This window comes from Leopardus geoffroyi, chromosome C2 (genome assembly GCF_018350155.1).
Source record: "Leopardus geoffroyi isolate Oge1 chromosome C2, O.geoffroyi_Oge1_pat1.0, whole genome shotgun sequence".
NCBI classification, from domain to species: domain Eukaryota; kingdom Metazoa; phylum Chordata; class Mammalia; order Carnivora; family Felidae; genus Leopardus; species Leopardus geoffroyi.
The window spans coordinates 18,743,897-18,764,391 of record NC_059333.1 but is presented as its reverse complement, the minus strand read 5'-3'; the positions used below and the strand labels follow the sequence as shown (position 1 = coordinate 18,764,391).

General features: G+C 42.2%; 1 protein-coding gene and 1 non-coding gene across 9 annotated transcripts in view; both read right to left on the bottom strand.

Annotated features, from left to right (window-relative positions):
- LOC123610674 (amyloid beta precursor protein) overlaps window positions 1–20,495 on the bottom strand; it is a 278,796-nt gene that overhangs the window by 36,376 nt on the left and 221,925 nt on the right. The gene's annotated exons all lie outside the window — the stretch shown is intronic.
- On the bottom strand, window positions 17,449–17,555 carry LOC123576263. Its single transcript, XR_006701280.1, has one exon. It is a non-coding gene; the product is annotated as a U6 spliceosomal RNA (small nuclear RNA).

The window sequence follows — 20,495 nt, the reverse complement described above, 5'->3', positions numbered from 1 at the left end:
AGATCGTGACCTGAGCTGAAATCGGACACTTAACTGAGCCACCCAAGCTCCCCCCACCCACATGATTCTTAGTCACATTACAGTCCAACCACTGCCACAAGCTGTAAAGAGGCATCACTACACAACTATCTCAGTTATCACTTCATAAAAGACAAAACAAGTCTTGGAAACAAGGTGTGAAAGACGAGCACGGTCAACAAAGAATACTGCCAGAAGAAACCTTACGTCTGAACACCTCGAAGTCATGTTCTCAGAACCCAACCCACTCTGTTGCCTTGAAACTATCATTCACGACAACGTTTCTGAGTCAGAAAGCCACAGGGAAAGAAAAGGCTAGTTAGGAATTTCCTTTTTTGCCAGAACATTTGTCAGGCAGGAAATTACACAGGAGCCAGAGCAGGGAAGTGCTCAGGAGACAGGTCAGCATTGTTCAGACTCTGAGAAAAAGAATATGAACTTAATACTTAAGTATTAAGAGTACTAGAGGACACACTTCATTGCTCTGCTTCCCTCTACTGAAGACCAGCCCTAGCTGGTGACCCTTTTACTTCTAAGCATAGTTCAATGGAGCAGAAGCTGTTTAAAATGCTAATTGGTGGCATGCCTGGGTGGCTCAGTCAGTTAAGCGTCTGACTTTGGCTCGGGTCATGATCTCTCACAGGGTTCGTGGGTTTGAGCCCCATGTTGGGCTCTGTGCTGACAGCACTGAGCCTGCTTTGGATCCTCTGTCCCTTTCTCTCAATTAGCCCACCCCCACCCCGCCCAATAAACAAACATTAAGAAAAATAAATAAAATGGTAATCTGGGGGAGAACCTATGTGGTCTTCAAGGGATTACTGTACATGGTCGGGACGTCTTGATCCGTGTGTGACTTGTGGGACAGCCACACTGTGGCGGGACTGTGTTATGCTAGGGCATCTCGAAAGCAGGAGTTCAACCCTACAGAGACACCTTCCACTTCAGTTGCCTTTTCATATCCATTAGCTCCTTTCATATCCACAACGGTCTGCATTGTGGGATGCTATATCCCCACTGATGGCTGACCAAACTGTGACATCCCTCTTGAGAAAGCAGTTATCAGGTGGCAGAATTGAGATCCGAACCCAAGTATCCTGATTCCGAGTCCAAATGTTTTCACTATTCCATGAAACATTCTATTTTATGGTTGACAAGGCTATTTGATTACTGACTAATATTATAGAAATACATACACATCTATCATCACATGCATCCTGTTTCTTGTAATCTTTTTTAAAGTTGGTTTATTTATTTTGAGAGACAGAGAGAGTGAGTGGGACAGAGGCAGAGACAGAAAGACAGAATCCTAAGCAGGCTCTGCACTGTCAGCACAGAGACCGACGCGGGGCTTGAAACCAAAAACCTCGAGATCATGACCTGAGCTGAAGTCGGACACTTAAATGACTGAGCCACCCGGATGCCCCTCTCATAATTTTTGACAGATTTGGAAAGTGAAGAATTCAGTGGTATCTTTTTTTTTTTTTCCACACAAAGGAACCAAGATAAGAGATTTTTTGCCATGGGCCAAGGTCATAGAGCTTTTCCATGATGAAGGAGCAGAGCTGAAAAGCCAGGTGGTTCCCAGCTGCACAGCCATCCACTGTTCCCTCCTCTAATTAAGGGAGCCATTTTGACAGCCCATCCCCTGTGGACACGTATCTCCCACTTCTTTAGATTTCCCTTTCTCTGGAAGACTGGCATAGTAGGGTAGCTATGTGAACTGTTATCAGGTATCATCAATTCGGAGTCAAATTTAAGATAATGTAGACACCTTTGGGTTTTGAGCCAAGTAAATGGTTGAACTCTGCATACTTATCCCAAATATCCCTTCTCATCAATGGTGCAGGGACTTGAACACTTCAGTGGTCAAGAGCCAAACGGCCTAGGAAGCACCTGGGTGGCTCAGTCAGTTAAGTCCGACTTCGGCTCAGGTCATGATCTCATGGTTTGTGAGTTTGAGCTGCGCGTCGGGCTCTATGCTGACAGCTCAGAGCCTGGAGCCTGCTTCGGATTCTGCGTCTCCCTCTCTCTCTGCCCCTCTCCCACTCATGCTCTGTCTCTCTCTCCTTCAAAAATAAATAAACATCAAAAAAGAACTTAAAAAGAGCGAAATAGTCCTGTAGGATGCTGCATTTCCACCTTGGGCAAAAGATTATAGACGTATTATCACAATGTAATGCTGTTCCACAAATCTAGTTTGTATTTTGACCTCCATAAAATTGGGTCAGTCCTCTTATTTTTAGCCACACTAGCAATCGAGAATCTCTTACAGTCTCAAAATTCAGATTTCACCTCTGAATCTGGGTTTATTTTGATTTAGTACTTTCTTGGACACAGATTTTAAACGAAGCATGCTTCGTCCACTCGTGGCAACAATCTGTCCCTGGAGGGGACAGCTACACTTTACTTGTGAGAATATTTCCTACTGCCAAGTGACATTGCTTAAAAGTATCACTTGTCCAGCTTAAGGCTGAGGGTACGAAAGAAGTTTCTTTCTATTTAAGACAGATTTCCTTTTTTTGACTTTCAAACAACGGAGATCAAACAACTTAGATCTAACCAATGGCATCAGTCAGAAATCAAGAGAAAAGTCAGTCCATCTCCCTGGCATCAAAAAATGGATTAAAGAGTTTCCTCTCCGTGCTTCTTTGTAGGATCTGTGCCAAAGTCGTGATCCTATTTCCAACTATCTTAGGAATCTTGGTCCTGCCTGCGTGGTTGGAAGTCTAAGCAATCCGGAGAGGAAAAACCTTCTCAAGTTTAGACTACAAACCAAGTTTACAGATTATAGAGAGACTCTTTGAAAGTATGCTGTACTGAGGTTATAATTTGCATATACAAATAAGTGTCTTTGTTTTGAGGAAACACACGGTGAAGAACTTAGGGGTAAAGAGCCACTATGTCTTCAAGTCCCTCTCAAGAAAAGAAATTTTATGGGACGCTTGGGTGGCTCAGTCGCTTAAGCCTCTGACTCGGTTTTTCAGCTCAGGTCATGATCTCACGGTTCGTGAGTTGGAGTCCCGCGTTGGGCTCTGCACTGGCAGTGTGGAGCCTGCTTGGAATTCTCTAAGTCTGGAATTATATTAAAATAAAAAGTTCAGGACCGTGGCACTGAACTGTAGTACCGGCTTTAACCTGTATCTAACTGGATGTTTTCCTCCGGTCAATATATAGGGGAAACGCACACATGACCATTGGCATAAACAGATACAAATGACACGTCCTCTGCAAAGTAAAATAAAAATGGATGAACATTTTGATGAGTCATCTCCCTTAAACATAAGTCAATTATTTCATGTGATTTTCAAGCCAGGAAACACTGGTTTCTTCACGTGCTGGAGGAAAAGCTGTCCGTCTTGGGCTAGTTGAGAGATGTGTACTTTTACTGTTTCACTGAAGGGGTTTCCAAGTAATTATGATTGAGGAATTTTCTCTTCAAATCTATCTTTAAAAACAGCCTAACCCCAGCCGCACAAGCTAGGACTTCACTGTGATTCCACTTTTATACAAAAACGTGGCATTTGAGGGGTGCCTTGGGTAGCTCAGTCTGTTAAGTGTCTGACTTTGCCTCAGGTCATAATATCATGGTTTGTGAGTTCGAGCCCTGCATCGGGCTCTGTGCTGACGGCTCAGAGCCTGGAGCCTGCTTCCGATCCTGTGTCTCCCTCTATCTCTGCCCCTCCCCTGCTCATACTCTGTCTCTCTGTCTCTCAAAAATAAATAAACATTAAAAAAAATGTGGCACTGGTAGTAATTATAAGGATAACATAAATTTGGTGCAAAAAACACAGAAAACAGAACAAAAAAATAACAATAATTCACTTGCAATCCCACCAGCAAGATAACCAAGATATTTTTAAAATATCATTTATAATCTTCGATCATTTTATTATCTAATTTTTATTACTGTGGTCAATGAGAATGGATTCTATGAGGTTCCTGAAGCAGGCGGGGAGGCCCTTGGAATCAGAACAATCAGGTCTGAGGACACAGACATGAAATCATGAAGGGAATTTTCCTCCAGTTTCATTCTTCAGTATGTATTTCTCGATTTTTCTGGTAGGCTGTTCTGCATAGTTGGTGCAGTTTTTTGTTTGTTTTTACTTCCAACTAAGTTATCAGATATGGAGCAAATTGGAAAACTAAAGTAAACCTGAGGCTTGCTCTATCGGGGTTAGTATCACATTTCATTTTTTAAAAACTGCTAATGCCTTTAGTGAGTCCAAGTAAGTACAACGGGAAAGGTTATTTAAACACAAAATACTGAAAAGACAATTTTACTGCTCTTGTGGTTTTATAAAGGCCAAGTCATTCTGGCAACTGCATACAATCTGGGCTCATATTCCCCTGGAGCCTTCACTGCTCGTGTTGGGGTGCTCTGGGCATCCATCCGTAATATCCCCGCCTTGCCCCCTGAGCTCTGAGCCAATTAAGAGGGAACAGGTAGAGATGAAAACATCATCTTTACCTGTGACAAAAGCCAGGCCCTTACTAACCCACACAATGCTTTCTTTGGGGAGTGAGTCACATGTAGGGCACATGGCTTGTCAAGCCATGTGCAGTGTAGACAAATTTCAGCTCCAACCTGTACCCTCAGCTGCACCCTCTTATGACAGAAGAGGGAGTCTGAGTGACACCCCTGTGTCCTGTCCAACCTGCACAAGGTAAGTGGTGATCCTGCCCGATCAGCACCCTTTCCCAGACTTGTGAGATTAGCCCTTCTTACCGGAGTAAGAAACACCCTGAAGGTGGGCCAAAGGAATGGCACACAGTGTCCCCCCTCAACAGTGAGCAATCGTTCTCTGCTATTCTCTGAAAACAAGTGCATTCTAATGGACTCCTATCTGATAAGTGCTTCATTGGTGGAATTCTATATTTAGAATGATGGAAAGTACTGGTTAAGCAAGGCAGGTCAGGTCATGGGAGAAAGTAAGATTTCAACATTCATAAATAGTTAATTTCACTCAAAGAGACTAAGGATTTATGCTGATAATTATAAGGGTAACAGGCAAGTATGGATAAGATCAGCACAAATCTCTGTATCTATGTATCTATGTATCTATGTATCTATCCATCCATCCATCCATCCATCTATATGTATTTATCTATGCAGATATAGATAGACATATATCTCATCACAGGGGAGGAAGAGATCTGTTCCTGTAGACAGCACATCATATTTATATACACGATAGCTCATTTGAAATGTACGTTTATGCAGATCAAAAAAGCCCATATCAATTCTGTATGGTCTTCTGACCATGAACATAGCTGTGTTTAACACAAAACTCGCTCTGTACTAAACATTTCTGGAACAGCAATGGCCCTTCCTCTTCTAATCAGCTGACTCATACGATCCCTCAACAACGCATAGGGACACCTAGCCTGGAGATGGAAAATGCTTGGAGACAGAAGGGAAGTGTCTGTCTTAAGCAGTAACAGTGCAGGGGAGTGGAGAGACTGAAAGAACTCGCTTTAAGGAAAATAATCTGAAGCCAAGAAAAATAAAAACATCTTATCATCAATGAATGAGCTCATTCATTTATTTGTTCATTTATCTACCTGTTCAGCAATCCTATCATCTTGCAGGCCAGTGCAGGAACTAACTAAGGTAATTTCTTTTTACTCAGTGCTCACGGCCCAGAGGACAGATGAGCATAGAAGTAATTCCATGCAAGTGCTGTGGGAAGGGGTATGGACCGAGCGAGAAAGCAATGAGCTTGGATTTTCCAGCTGGAGACAGTGGATGATGCTGTTACGGAAGAGAGACTGCCAAGGTATCGAGAGTGGGCTGCCCAAAGGCTGGGACTTTTCTGGCACGAGGGTGGTAAAAAGGAAGCAGCTCAGAAGCCAGGAGCTCTAGTGTGTGGAACCCAGAGGGGAGAGGAACACGCTGACCTACACTAGATGTATGCCATTCACAAAGTCTATGGGTTCTGTTGGTACCCGCAGCTCATGAATAGGCCAACTGTACAGAAAGGCAGGGGAATTATAGGATACTTGAGAGACATGTCAACGTTAAAAAACCGGGGAAGGGAGTGGGCAAGGTGTATACTACACTGATCAAACCAGAAACACATTTAAGGAAGTGATAGGAGGAAGAACGGTGCTATTTTGATGGTGGTGGGGGTGGGGGAAGTTGTGACCGGGACAGGGGAGCCGTTAATATTTTTCAGTCTTGACTGGAGTTGTGTCTATCGGAAGAGCAAAGATAGGGGGAGAAAGACAACTTCTCCTCAGACATGTTTGTGATACTCCAGCACATCGGGATGGCGATGTCCTGCAGCCCCTGGAAATACGGGCCCGGAGAGCTCATGGCCATGTTGAAACAGCCCAAGGGGAAGCACAGATGGGAAAATGGAAAGTTTCCCAGATTTTAGCACAATCCTACAAGTGTTCTGCGGGGAGAAGCCCATACTCGATTCCCGAAGAGGGGTTTATCATGAATTGAATTCTGTTAGATAATACGACACAGCGCCACCCAGAATGAAGTGTTTCGTTCCAGCTGAAGACTCTTTCGAGTGTCAACCTGCAGTGTTGTCAAATTAGTAGTTATGGGTAAGAACTACAAGGAGCAAGCGATTTCTTATCCCAATAGAGGGTTATGGGTCTTTTGTTTTTTCTTCTCCAATCACCTCATTGTCAATATCCATGAGATGTTAAAAAGAAAAAAAAATCAACCTTATTTTTTTTACTCTGCAAAGCACAAAGAGAAAATTGTGTGGGAGGTGAAAAATAAAGTAGACCCAACCTTTCTGCTAATTTAACTTTGGAGATGCTCTCCTCTTAGACAATGATCAAGTCAAAGGGGACTGGTTATCACTGAGTCTGGCTGTGCTTTAAAGTTACCAAGTGAACCATGAATCCTGGTGCCAGAAGGTATATTCCACTGAGCATGTTGGGAAATTACCCTAGGGGGCCACTTTCTTACTGAGAACGGATAGCCCTTTTCACTGCCAGAGACAACCGCCTTCCATGACGTACAGCTTCCAGCCCCATTTGGGAGACCTTGCCCCGCTATTTCCTTTTTAAAGGGCTTCTAATCTCCACATTTCCGGGTCTCTGCACTAGACCTCAGCCAAGTCCCCGATGCTTTTCCTGTTGAAAATTTACATGGGATTCTAGTAGTTTCTTCAAAAAAATTGCTTGTGTTATTCTCATCTCAGCACAGTTCAATCTGGTCTGTCCTCCATCCTGCTCTGAAAAAGTCTCGACTTAGAAATAAAAAAAACAAAAACAAAAAACAGACTCCACCTCAAATTATGACACATTTTATGGAAAGTTATCAGTTGGGTCTGAGATTTCTACTCTTTCCTTTTTACGTAATCAGCCTTAAAAATGTAACTTCCATTTTCTGAATACATAATACTAAAACATGATCATCTTCGATAATACATAATTTACTTTAAAATTATTTTTAACATTTATTTATGTTTGAGAGAGAGACAGAGTGTGCATGGGACACGGGCAGAGAGACAGGGAGACACAGAATCCAAAGCAGGCTCCAAGCTCCGAGCTGTCAGAGCAGAACCTGATGAGCAGCTTGAACTCACGAACTGTGAGATTAAGACCTGACCTGAAGTTGGATGCTTAACCTACTGAGCTACCCAGGTGCCCCCAAAATTAATTCGCTTTATAATTCAGAGTCCTCTATACTAATTCTCATAGTGCTCCAACAGCTTTTTAAAATTTTTGATGTGATGTAAGCAAACCTTTATTTGAATATATTTTAAGCTTCAACAACAAATTAAAAAATGATTCACATTATGGTGCATTTATACATGTCTTTTCATCTTCCAAGCGCAGTAAACATTAATTAACCCCGGCTAATTAAAACAACCATGGTTTACAAATTTACCCATTAATCAGCCTCAAGCAAATGCAAAGCATTTAAAGCCTTTCGTAATTTGAACCCATTTTACATGGAACTTATTTTTCTTTAAAAGAAGAGGTCATAAATTCAAGACATGCAGCCCTTTGACTTAAATTTGGCAGTGTTTTAGAAAGAAACGTGGACAATTTTTCAGATTCATGAAAGTCAAGGGAAAGGAAAAAATATAGCTGCGTGATATGGGTCAAGTTATGTCTCCCTAAAAGATATATTCAAGTCCTCATGCCCACTACCTATGAAAATGACCTTATATGGAAAGAGGGTCTTTGTAGATGTAATCAGGTGAAGATGAGATCATACTGGAATAAGACAGGCCCTCATCCAATATGGAGTAGGGTAGACCCCACTGGAGTTAAGGTGGGCTCTTGATCATTCTGGAGAAGAGGGGAGAACACTATGTGAAGGCAGAGACTGGAGTATCTATGAGTCAAAGTATGTCCAGGATTGTCACCAGCAGCAGAAACAAGAGAAAGAAATGGAAGAGATTCTCCCCTAGAGCCTTCAGAGAGAGCATGACCCTGTGGACATCTTGATTTTGGACTCCTGATCTCCAGAATGATGAGAAGGGATTTCTGTTGTTTCAGGCCACCCAATTTGTTTTAGTTAGTTCTAGCAACCCTAAGAAACTAAAATACCACCCATACAGGTGAATATGAACCATCTGCAAATAAGACAACCATTTCTGGCTATAATAATCACCTGGGAATAGAATGTGGTTTCTTCCTGAGCCCTTTACTCCAGGTTGGAATAGGTAGACTGGGGAGAAGAGTAAAGAGCTCTGCCATTAGTGCAGAAATGTTTTCCCCTGAACACCAGCAAGTGTTTTGGGGAGACTAAATGGTCCCTTCATTTCAGCAACTCTCTCCCATCTAGAGAGAATACCATCCACTTCCCTTTCTTGGCCATCAATGACTGCATCATGCCTTATCCTGATAAGGTCAAAGGAATTTGGGACACCAGTGTCAACTCTTAAGCTCAGCAAGGAAGTGAAAAGGCTTCGGTTTCAAATACCTTGTAAGCACAAAGGTCATGCCATATCCTCTCTAAGAAGCCAGAAGCTGAGCCCTCCCTGGTAGAATACCGTGTGGCAAATGCCTGGCAGGTTTCAGGCTTTACTAATTCCAGGGTGATGAAAACACCACCATCACTAATGCCAGAACTGAGTTTGCTACCATACCTGCATTCAGCAACTACACTGAGGGAAGTTGGAACAGCTTGGAGTCAATCTATAGCATTGAGCTCATCAGGGGCAATTTAAAATTCACATTCGACAAGTCAGATCTTGAAAAAAAAATACTCTGTAGCCTACAAGTTTTTCTTTATTCTTTCTTCAAAAAAATTTTTTTGAAATAGTTATATTTGAGAGAGAGAGAGAGAGAGAGTGAGTGTGAGTGGAGGGAGAGAGGGAGAGGGAGACACAGAATCTGAAGCAGGCTCCAGGCTCTGAGCTGTCAGCAGAGAGCCCGATGTGGGGCTTGAACCCATGAGCCACAAGATCATGACCTGAGCTGAAGTCAGACGCTTGACCGACTGAGCCACCCAGGTGCCCCAAGTTTTTCTTTATTCTTGTATGGCACACGGATGATTGGAATAGAATACTTTTATAGAGTGTTTAATAGCAACTTCTGGGTTATTTGTGACCCTTTGGCTCAAGAGAGGAGGAAAATATGGCTACCAATGCCAGGTTACAGGCCATATTGTGTTACATATTTCGTTACACTGTCTGGTCTGTCCTTCCACATTCCTACTGGGAATGCTTGGCTTTAGTTACTCAAAAGAAACCAAAAAAAACCAAACAAGGGGCACCTGGGTGGCTCAGTCAGTTGGGCGTCCGGCTTCGGCTCAGGTCATGATCTCACAGCTCGTGAGTTCCAGCCCCGCATCGGGATCTGCTAACAGCTCAGAGCCTGGAGCCCGCTTCGGATTCTGTGTCTCCCTCTCTCTCTGCCCCTAACCCACTCATATTCTGTCTGTCTCTCTCAAAAATAAATAAACATTTAAAAAACAAACAAACAAACAAAAAACCCCCGTAAGAGTGTGTGGATAAATTAGTGAGAAACAAATTATAAAAACCCACCAAATCTCTCTCCACGTCAAATGTGTGCTTATATATATAAGACCTTTTTTTATCAACAAGGTCTTATATTAAGTTCATAAAGGCAGAGTGTAGGCTGCCAAAGGGAAACCTAGTTCCAATGATTTAGGGAGAATATCTTTCATGGTCACCCCTTTCTTGTTTTTTCAAGTATATTTATTTGAGAGAGAGCAGGCAATCGCATGAGTTGGGGAGGGGGAGAGAGAGAAAGAGAAAGAGAGAGAGAGAGAGAGAGAGAGAGAGAGAGAGAATCCCAAGCAGGCTCTGCACTGTCATTGGAGAGCCTGACACAGGGCTTGAACTCACGAACCGTGAGATCATGACCTGAGCAGAAATCAAGAGTCGGACGCTTAACTGACTGAGCCACCCAGGCGCCCTCCCCTGACTTTCTTAACATGAACCCGTGTGCACTACAAAGATGAAAGTTAAGGAAATGTTGAAGAGAGAGGGGTACGGTACACTGGATATACACAAATGCACGTTTAGTCAAATGTTACAGACTCAACCATGTTTTCCCCCCCAAAATGGTATGTTGAAGCCTTAACCTTTAATGTGACTATATTTGGAGACAGGGCCTTTAAGGAGGTAATTCAGGTTAAATGAGGTCATCAGGGAGGGGCCCTCTTCCGATAGGATTGGTGTCCTTCATAAAAGGAAGAGACAGCAAGCATCTCTGTCACTCCGTGAGAGAAAAGGCCGTGTCAAAGCACGAAGGCACAAAGCACGAAGGCAGCCACCCACAAGCCACGGAGAGAGACTTCAGGAGTCAACTAAACTAGTTGAGACCTTGATCTTAGATTTCCAGCTTCCAGAATTTTGGGCGGCGGGAGCCCATTTCTGATGCTTCAGCCACCTGGTGTGTGGAGTTTTGTTATGGCAGCTTGAAGTCAATAAGACACTCACTTTGTCATACCCAGGTCAAAGAAGAAGCAAAGGTCAGAACAGCTTTCTCTGCGGCATTTTGTTTCTTTCTTCTGTGTGTATGTGTGTTTGAAGAAAGACAACAGCTAAAGATGAGAAAAGTAGTATAAGTGATCAAGAGGTCACCAGGGAATCTCTTGTACTGCACCTTTCATGGAAATGACAAGGAAGGGATTTATTTCCAGTGTCACTCAGTTCGGGGTTTGGAAGTGCACCTGACCTTTGGGGCTTTTCAGTTTTCTTTATTTTTCATGGCCATTCATTCGCCAAGAAGTTCTCAAGTGCTCCCCTCTGCTACCTTCTTCCTTCGTTACAGGTGGCAGGGAAAAGTCCAAATGACAACTTCCCTACGTGTCTGGGACATTTCTAGTTATGTTGTCTATTTGCTTTGGGGGAAACGAGGAGATGGTACGTGTTTTCCATACCAAGTCACCACACAAGATAGTTTAAGAAGCAAAGGAATATAATTTGCTTTCCCGTATAACCTGCAAAATACGTATGCCGTTGCTTAGCAGAGTGAGTTGTTTCTCAGGTTGGGCACCTGGAGGTGGTTCAGAGCATGCCTTTTCTTGGTAATTTTTTTGTCAATTCCCTGAGAACACACGTTAAATTCTCTGACAACCTGAGGTAGCACTAAGCTCTCTGACAATCCTCTAAGAATAAGCTTTTACTGTTTGCCATGTACAACGCTGACAACTCCAAGTGTGTTTTGTCAATTTCCCCTCTCACTTCTTATTAAAATAAGATCACTCTGAATTTGAAGAGAGCCTAAATGGGTAATTTCTTCGAGTAAAATGTCAGCATCTATAATAAAAAATGAAGAATCTAAAGAGGGAAGAAAAGACAGAGTAGTAGATTCACAGTTTCTGGAAGAGCACATGAAAAAGTAAATGGGGAAAACGTTATGAAAGATGGCATTTTCCGACCGAAGACTGCTCTCTGCTTGTACTATTTAGTCCTTTTAGATACAGTTAATCAACACTGATAAACACTTTATGCTAATCCTTTTTCATAGTTAATAAGAAGTCTTAACTTGGATAAATAAAACCATCAACTCTGTTGCACCTAAAACCAATTCCCAACGAATCTGAACCTCAAGGTTAAGAATGCTTCACTTTCATATTTCATACAAGTCACAGCATTGGAAACAAGCGACCACTAGAAATCCACATGGCCTAATTACCAGGATATATTAATTCTCAATGACAACAATGGCTATTCTATTTCAAGACTAATCTAACTGTAATCTAAGGCTGTAAGAATTCTTAACTTTTTGCTATTTCATATAAGACTTCTGAATATTTTAAAAAAATGTTTATTTTTGAGAGAGAGAGAGAGAGAGAGAGCTCACGTGAGCAAGTGGGAGAGGGGCAGAGAGATGGGGACAGAGGAACTGAAGTGGGCTCTGTGCTGACAGCAGGGAGCCAGATGTGGGGCTCAAACTCACTCATGAATCATGAGATCATGACCTGAGCCAAAGTCAGACGCTTAACTGAGTAAGCCACTCAGGTGCCCCAAGACTTCTGAGTATTTAAGAATCAACTGAGGGCGGGGCGCCTGGATGGCGCAGTCGGTTAAGCGTCCGACTTCAGCCAGGTCACGATCTCACGGTCCGTGAGTTCGAGCCCCGCGTCAGGCTCTGGGCTGATGGCTCGGAGCCTGGAGCCTGTTTCTGATTCTGTGTCTCCCTCTCTCTCTGCCCCTCCCCCGTTCATGCTCTGTCTCTCTCTGTCCCAAAAAAGTAAATAAAAAACGTTGAAAAAAAAAAGAATCAACTGAGGGGGTAAGAGAAATGCAGTTTTCTGTAGCTCAGAGGTGGGGCCCAGGAATGTGGGTTTTTTTTTTTTTTTAATGTTTTTATTAATTTTTTTTGAGACAGAGAGAGAACAGAGCATGAGCAGGGGAGGGGCAGAGAGAGAGAAGGAGACACAGAATCCGAAGCAGGCTCCAGGCTCCGAGCTGTCAGCACAGAGCCCGACGCGGGGCTTTAACTCACAGACTGTGAGATCATGACCTGAGCTGAAGTCAGACGCTTAACCGACTGAGCCACCCAGGCGCCCTAGGAACGTGTATTTTTAACAAGGATTCCTCCAGGTTATTGTGCTTCGACTGGCCCCAAGAACACATTAAGAAACAATGGCTACCAGAATAACAATTTCCACAGGGTGTGTGTTAGATGAACTCCGAGATGCCTTTCAGGTCCAAGGGCTTGGAGCAACCAGACTGAAGACATCAATGAATGCCAGATGCTCTGTGTCCACCGGCTGATGGCACAAAGGTGTAGCAACCACACAAAACAGTGAGGAAAGCTCAAGTTATGTGCTATGATCAATCAGCTCATTATACTAGCCTGCTCGATTAGTGGGTGGCTCCAAGGGCTTGAAGCCCAGATGAACAAGGCTGTATGTAAAACCAGAACACTCAGACCCAATCGCCCACACAGGCGAACATTCTGTTCCAATGCGACTATTTTTTTCGAAAACACATTGTATTTGTCCACACCCAAGTACGTGAAGACCTGCTTTGATTTCTGAAGGGCTATGGCAAGACATATGGAACCCCTTGGCCTTTGGCTGTTTTTATAGCACATTCACAAGTCTCTGATTTTGATCAAGCCTCTAAATCAGCCAGAATCCTTAATCTGAACAACGAAAGGTCTGATTCCACTTTTCTGCTCCTTCGAAGAGGTACAGGCAGCAGAGTGGATACAGGTCCATAGTGAATGTAGGAAGGGACCGACCTCTTCACTTTACATCAAGGAGTTCTAGAAAGCAAGGTCTCTTTCGTATTTTCATCCTACATCTGACTTACATCGACTGCATGATGATCGACAGGCTCTCTAGGACCCCCCCTTTTTTGATAACTGTGTTTTAGTAAACTCATAGATAGCGTCACCTTAATTTCTCTTATACCTAAAGGAAATACTTCACGTACAGGAAGACTTCCTCCTTAAAGAGGAAAAGGAGGCAAGACAACTGATGGAGGGACTCATCCTATAAATTCTAAACACGTTCCGGCATGGCCTAAATGCTGGATTAAAGAGATGCCTCCCAATATTCTCATCTATCCCTCCTTTTCTTGAAGCAGTTTCTTTTTTCTCTTCCTCACGATAATGGGCATTTGCTAACAGCAGTTTGGAAACTATTCAATTTGATTCTTAGCAGAAAATTGAGGGGCTGTTCCTATTGCTGTTACTATCCTCAAAACACTTTAATTTGGTTAGTTTGCTCCAACTGTTTGCTCTTAGTATTGAAAAAAATAAGTTGCTGGGGCGCTTGGGTGGCTCAGTCGGCTAAGCGTCTGACTCTCGGTTCAGGCTCAGGTCATGATCTCACGGTTTCGTGAATTCGAGCCCTGCACTGGGCTCTGTGATGACAGCATGGAGACTGCTTGGGATTCTCGCTCTCCCCTCTCTCTGCCCCTCCCTGGCTCATGCTGTCTCTCTCTCTAAATAAATAAACTTAAAAAATTATTTAAAAAAAGACAAAAGAAAATTGCTAAGAACTTCTAGAACTCACTTTGACTGACATCAACTACCCTAATAAATAGAAAGGAGAGCAATCGTGTAGTAGGAAGTATTTCATTCCTTTTCACCAGAATTACAGAAAAACTGAGAGCTCTGTGGGTGACCATGGAATTTAAATAAAATCCTGGAAGAAGAAAACAGAGATGTTCTAATGCTTTCACTGGTTATTTAAATTGGTGGCTTAGACTATTTCGTTTCTTGGAACGTTGCATTTCAAGCCAACATCACATACTGCAGTTCCCCTATAATTTTAGAGGCACTGAACCCCAAAACGAGAGAAAGATAAACTAAAGAGGTGTCTGAGAAGGGGAAACTGAGTCTTGTATATCATTCATCCTTTTCTAATAGTTACTTTAAAGGTCGTAATGCTTATCAAAAAAGTATAAGCAGTACTGAGGGGCATGAAAATTATAAGCAGCAGTGTCTCCACAGGTGTCCCAGTGTATCCGCAGGCATCTGGTGCGAAATTAGAAAAGACGGCACGTTTTATATTTGTTAGGGAGAGTCAAATGGTCCTGCAGGTTACACCCTTATACTGGGCCGTAGCTTAGGCAAGTGACTTTCCAGTTACCCTTGTCGTGACAGCAGTAGGACAAGATTTTTAAAATGACTAATTTGAAAAAATTATGTTTTGATTTGTACTATTTAATCATGAGAGTTGTGCATCGTCTATGACTGCTCAGTAATTATCTTTTCCTGTGAACTAGAGCTGCTGCAGTCTATGAATTAAGCAGATACAATAATTCACTCAGGTTTTCTTCTTAAACATTTTTGTTGTGGCATGCAGTTTTTGTCATGTGGATTTACGTGATAAAACGGGCTCCCTGGGGTGCTAGGACAGATCCTTACTGTTTATTCACTTTTTGCAAGTTAAATACATTCTAAATCAGTCGTTCACAAAGTTTAGCATGCATCAGGGTCAGCTGGACAGCTTGCTAAAAGATCGCCGATCCTCACCCCGGTGTTGCTGGTTCAGAAGGTCAGGGCTGGGACCAGAGAATGTGCATTTTTTTTTTAAAGTTTATTTAAGTAATCTTTCCACCCAACATGGGGCTTGAACTCACGACTCCCAGATCAAAAGTTGCTTACTCTACTGATTGAGCCAGCCAGGCCCCCCGGGAATGTGCATTTCTAACAAGTTTGCAGGGGATGGTGATAGTGCCAGTCCTAGAACGGTTCTAACTGAAGAATTCCTTGGAGACAGGCATCTGTAATTACTTATATTGAAAATCTGCTTCAGGAGGGACAAATGCATGAGATTTGAGTCATACCCTCCAAGAGCTTTTACTTAGGATGCGGCAATTAGTTGACTATGCACACATCAAAACAATATTACACATGTAATATACAAAATATATGATCAGAGGACAGATGTTTTGTGTTAATCAAAGGTTTAAAAAGGGAGATAACATGAGAGGTGGGGTTTTGAAAGCTGATTGGGCATGGGTGCTGCAGACAAACAGAACAGCATCAATAAATGTATCCAGGCCAGGACTGTAGGGATATTACCAGCTCTCCTGGAAAGTCAGGTTCATGCAGAACAAAAGGAATAAGTATCTGCCCTGCCTGTCCATGGTTATTTTGAGGACCAAGTGAATCTTTATGAAAAGAAAGCAAAAAAGAAAATCAGTCATCAAAAAGAAAAGGTAACCAAGTATGTAAGATAAACTTACAAAAAATATCCATAAAATCTTCCATTAAATTCTTTTTCTTTCTTCCTCTATTCCTTTTTCTAAATACATCTGAGTGGCACCAAATGAACTACGCCCACAAAGTTGTGAAAATGGTTCCCTGTCCTGGCTTGGGAGACTGCCTAACACTGTGTATGATTTGAAGGTCTTTAGCCACTGACATTCACAGAGCTAAAACCTTTATGTGGGATCCCTGACAAGCGATTAAGCCCTGGCTAGCAATTATTACCTTACGCTTTCAGAGAAATCTGTGCTTGTCCTGCATAGAAAAATCTAGTGGCAATTATGTACGAGAAGGCATGGTAGTTGTCAATTTCCGTGTGTTGATAAATGACTTTTAAGCAAATACAGAATACAAATGTGACAAAAAATCCTGCAAAAGGTACAACGTAGCTGATTTCTTATGTCCTTTCTAAACACCTTAGCATTGACTTAAGTATTCAAGGGTGTTGAGTCTTTGAACTTTGGAAGCCATCTCTCCTGAGTCATATCTGCTGAAAGAGGGGACACTTTCAAAGAAAAGTAGCTCTCCAAACCCAGTTTTGTTTAGCTAGGTGTCAGCAGTGAGGTAGAACAAATACCAGGGGATACAAAGACATCAGAACGGAGTGGGTCTTCAGGTCTTACTAAGCAGACGTATGATGCTGGGCACATCACTGTTTCTCTGAGCTTATGAAACGATGTAGTTGAGCCAGCTGAAAACTAAGGTTCCCTCCTCTAATAATCTTCCGTGAGTAAGGAAGGAATGGCTGTCAGATGTTACTACCTAATACCAAGAGACATGGCAATCGACATCCCTCAGCTTAATGAGCAAAGTCTCCTTCCCGACTATCTTTACCCAAAGTCTCCCCAGGCAGATTCTAAGTAGGAAAGATTGTGCTCTACACATGCAATATATCTACCAATGAGCATGGAATCTGGAATATGGTAGGCATTTAATAAATACTTACGGAAGACCCAACATCCTTGATTCTTGGATTCCCTTGCTGTTTACCATAGCAAATGATATAAATAAATGTGTATGTATTTTTATTATGGCAAAACGTACATAACACAAACCTTACTATTTTAACCATTTGCACGTGTACAGTTCATTGGCATTAAATACAGCCAGTGTCGTGAAATCATCGCCACCATCTTTCTCCAGAACTTTTTTATCTTCCTAAACTGAAACTCTGCACCATTAAACCCTAACTCTCCATTTCCTCCTTCCCCCAGGACCTGACAATTACTATTCAACTTCCAGTCTCTGAATTTATTACGCCAGATACCTCTAGTTATACTCTAGATATAAGTGAGATTAAAAAAAAATATGGGACACTCCAGAAATTTGCATCTCATACTCGCGTTGGAGCCGTGTTAATCTTTTCTTCATTGTTCCAATTTTAGCAGGTGTGCTACTGAAGAAAGCCCCACGGAGATACTTCTGAAACCTTCTAGTACTGCTTACAAATTCTGTGAGTGGTTACTGAGAACTACAGCGTTTGTTAGTGATAGGTCAGTGGCAAAGGTAACGTTAGTTTTCTTTTTATTTAATAAAATCTGTTTGATAATAGAAAACTGTAACAATTTAAAAACTGTAACTATTAGCTGTAACTACGAACAAAGTTTCATAAGTGAAAATTTTAGAAAATGACTTACTGGTATCATTGGAGACTTACAAACAGCAAGAAGTGTATGTTGTTTGGTCATAGTCATTAAGTAAAGAAAAGTTTTCCTTTTTTAATGTTTATTTTTGAGAGAGAGAGAGAGAGAGAGTGAGAGACTGAGAGCAGGGAGGGGCAGAGAGAGAATCCCAAGCAGGCTCTGCGCCTTTCAGCACAGAGCCCAATGTGGGGCTTGAACTCACGAACTGTGAGATCATGACCTGAGCCGAAATCAAGAGCCAGACATTTAACTGACTGAGCCACCAGGTGCCTGGGTAAAGAAAACAGTTTTAATGTAATAAAGAAAGGTCACATTATGAATGATTAATGAATGACTAATGCCTTCATATCCAGCTACATACACACTACTTTTATGCTGTATGTCATATCAAAAAGAGCATATTGGCACCTTTCCTTTTTATCGCATAAACCGACTACCATTTGAGAGAAAACCCATTTTAATTCTTTTGAGTCTTAGTACTCAACAAAATGAAGGTACGTTTTTTCACAAAAGAGTGACTAATTTAAAATTGTGAACAGCAATCTTTCAACCTCCCCAAAACCCCCCCCGCCCTAAACCCAGAATGTGAAATTTGGTTTGCTTCTAGAGTTTCCTAAATGAAAACAGTACAAAGTGCTAGTAAGTACAGCCATATTAACATGATATGCTCCCTCTTGCACTCTCAGCCCTCCACTGCTCATGTCCCAGGAAGTTCCTCCATAACTTGGGAAAGCTTCAGAAGCAGCTGGCTATGGCCTCGCGGCCACACCTCCCTGTTACAGCCTCTGGAAGAGAAGACACGACTAGTTTGCCAAGGCCAAACTGGCTCAGGCTATTGCTTCCGAGAGGCATGAATCTGGTAGCTGCCCCTTCTTCCTTCCTGGAGATGATAATATCTCTGGTCTCTATGGGTCTTTGGACCAGCTTTACCAAGTTCATTGTTAAAGAGGAAGCTGAACACATGGTTCTTCCATCTGCTCTGAGGAGATGGGCAGACTGCTCTAAGTGCCACCTAAACCAAAAGCAAAGACAGAGCCATACACGATATAGGGAGTCACCATTACCATTTACTGTGTCCAAGATGCAGTAAGATATAACTCGTGCTTTTATTTTTTGAGAGAGAGAGAGAGAGAGAGAGAGAGAGAGAGAGAGAGAGAGAGAGAGAGAATGAGTCGGGGAGGAGCACAGGGAGAGAGAATCCCAAGCAGGCTCCATGCACAGTACAGAGCCTGACCCGGGGCTCAATCCCATGACCCTGGGATCATGACCTGAGCCGAAATCAAGAGTTGGACACTTAACCAACTGAGCCAACCAGGTGCCCTTAACTCATGTTTCCACGAGCATAGGTAAATAAATAATATTTATAAAAAATTAAACATATTAAATAGGCTATTTTAAACCCACTGTTTTAGGTCAATAAATCTGTGAATAATAGTTGAAATTAAGTAGTACCCCTGTCCTGGGCCTCTGACCACTTGGTTTCTGACTCTCAGTCCAAAAGATTCTTTCGGAATAGTATTTTGATTCATACCCAGTCAACATTCCTTTGCACAAGTGCCTCATAATTTGAAACAGGTTAATGGGTTGATCTCTTATTCTCGATCAGAAATGGTTCCCCACTGTCCATGACTGACTTTCTCAAGCAGCCCACAGTATATATGACAGGAGAACAGTTAACCAAAAGTAATGGGGCTAATTAGGGGAATACACTGTCAAATGTGTTTCTGAGTTAAACAGCAAGAGGCAAATTAACATTCCTTCCATACCTTGCCTCACATGCAAACACATTCATCTCATTCCTGGTGAGTCTTTGTGGAAATATATTTCAAAATTAATCTCAATTTCAATGCATCTCTATATCCAGGGTGGCAGAAATACTGCCATTTTTTTCTCCTTTTTTAAAAATACGGACCTTGACGGCAGCTGCTTGCAAAAAACAAAATCACCAGCTTTCTTCCAGTCTAAAATCACTGGTTGTTCCCAAGACTCGACCAAAAAAAAAAAAAAAAAAAAATTCAGGACACATCTGCTGTAAGGTTCTATGCCAAGAAGTAGCCTAGCAGCCACCACTGTGGTCAAACTTTACTCCTCAATCATTTTTAGTTGCTAAGGATTTCTTTTTGGAATTTGATTCAAATTATGGGGCCATACGTAAGAGCTGATGAGTTAATAGAAAACTCCAGAGCTGCGCTGGACCATCAGAGGAATTGGTAGAGCTTAGTGTGGAAGGCACTGCCTCAGCTTCACCCACGTGGTCAGGGTGCACACACACACACACACACACACACACACACACACGAGATACGGCATGAGAACAGACAAAAACTACTGATGTGTACTGCTCATCGTAATTAAAGAAAAAGCAAAATTCCGAGTAAAAGGTGACAGTTTGCTAAATTAATTTTCCTCCTACTTCTAGACAGTTAGTTACCCTCATAAATGGGGTCAGAGTGGAATCATCTCACAATGGATACCTCTTCAAGGAGTGATGGTGCTTTAAAAACAACAGCAGTGCCACCCAAATTGAAATACAGATCCAATGCAATCCCTTTTAAAATTGCCACTCTCTTTTTCGCACAGATGGGGGAAAAAGGACCCTAAAATTCATATGAAAAGCAAGGGGCCCCACACGGTCAAAACAATCTTAAAAAAAGAACAAAGGTGGCAGACTCATACCTCTCAATTTCAAAACTTACTACATATTGT